The 1,816-nt window shown below is 36.2% G+C and overlaps 1 pseudogene; it reads right to left on the reverse strand.

Moving 5' to 3' along the window:
• Positions 1–735: 735 nt before the first annotated feature.
• Positions 736–1,050, reverse strand: LOC114226494 (transcription factor BTF3 pseudogene; annotated as a pseudogene).
• Positions 1,051–1,816: the final 766 nt, after the last annotated feature.

Raw genomic sequence — 1,816 nt, forward strand, 5'->3', positions numbered from 1 at the left:
TTGTCTACTTTTCCCAACACCAATTGTTGATGAGACTGTCTTTTTCACATTGGATATTCTTTCCTGCTTTGTTTGAGATTAATTTGCCATATAGTTCTATGTTCATTTCTGGGTTTTCTATTCTGTTCTATCAATCTTTGTGTCTATTTTTGTGCCAGTACCATACTGTTCTGATTGCTACAGCTTTGTCATATAACTTGAAGTCAGGAATTGTGATGCCTCCTTCTACTTTTCTTTTTCAAAGTTGCTTTGGTTATTTGGAGTCTTTTGGGGTTTCATACAAGTTTCAGGATTGTCTGTTCTAGCTCTGTGAAAAATGTTGTTAGTATTTTTTTTGTATATTATATGGCCATTTAAAATCTTTAATCAAATTTCATCAAAGATTACCAGCCATATTATATGCCATGATTAGCTTTCTATAAACAACTTTACTTTCTGTGTACAAATCAGTGTCAATGAAATAAAAAATAAAACCATATCCTAGGCAAAGAACTTTATTAACCCTTTTTTCAAACTTTATTTCCAGGCTTCTTCAGCTTAATTAGCTGCAAAGAATGAATTGTGTATAAGCAAAACCTGAAAAGAGCTGCAATGTCCAAGGGGCTTGGGCTTAAAAATATTAGAGATCTAGAATATATCAGATCCATGAACAAAATTGTAAAAAGCAATCATAATATAAAATAGCAGTTCCCAGTAACTTCTTTGAGTTTTATCTTCTTCAGAAGTTGACTCAATTCAGTTTGCTTCATTCTTGGAAGCCTCATCAAAATTCTCCACAAGATCTGGAACTTCATCATCATCATCCTCTCCAGTAGCAAGTGGTGCTTTTCCATCCACACATTGTTTGGGCAGAGCTTCAGCCAGTCTTCTTAAACTAGTCAGACTGTCTGCACCAAGTTGGTTTAAGATACTGGGTAGCATTTCTGTCAGCTGCTTTATCTCAGCATGGCCTGTAATGGTGAAAGTGTTTGCTGCCAGCAATGCCTGAACTTTGGGGTTGTTAAAGTGGATCACTGTTCCTTGGTCTGTGAACATACTCACTTCTTCAATACCAGAGATATTGTTTACCCCTAACTTCTTTAAGGAGAACTAAAGTTTTTTATCATCTGCTGTAGCCATTCTATGAACCACCTTCTTCTTTCAGGGAGCAGTTCTTTTCCCACCAATGCACACTTGCGCTTGCAATTTGGCGAGTTTCTCCCGGTTCATGATAGTTTCTTTCATCTTGGAGTGGAAATGGGATGGCACGGAGGAATAGGGTTGGTGTTCAGGGGGTCTCCTGTGGACCAGCTGAGATTAGGTACACACACGCAGGGACACAAGATGGCAGCTAGAGGCACTGTTAGTATTTTGATAGGGAATGCATTAAATGTGTAGATTTTTTTGGTAGAATAGATATTTTAAAAATGTTTGTCTTTCTAATCCATGAGCATGGAATGTGTTTCCACTTCTTTGTGTCCTCTTCAATTTCTCTCATCAGTGTTTTATAGTTTTCAAAATACAAGTCTTTCATCTCTTTGGTTAGGTTTATTCCTCGGTATGTTATTGTTTTTGGTGCAATTGTAAATGGGATTGATTCCTTAATTTCTCTTTCTGTTGCATCATTACTCGTGTATAGAAATGCAACAAATTTCTGTATGCTAATTTTCTTATCTGCAACTTTACTGAATTCATGCATCAGTTCTAGCAATTTTTTGTGGAGTCTTTTGGGTTTTCTATATAGAATATCATGTCAAAGTATTACTTCTTCCTTGCTGATTTGGATATCTTCTAGTTCTTGTCTATTTGCTGAGTCTGGGACTTTTAGTACTGTTAA

This window comes from Eumetopias jubatus, unplaced genomic scaffold (genome assembly GCF_037043125.1).
Source record: "Eumetopias jubatus isolate StellerSeaLion01/CBP00866 unplaced genomic scaffold, mEumJub1_p1.0 scaffold_11, whole genome shotgun sequence".
NCBI classification, from domain to species: domain Eukaryota; kingdom Metazoa; phylum Chordata; class Mammalia; order Carnivora; family Otariidae; genus Eumetopias; species Eumetopias jubatus.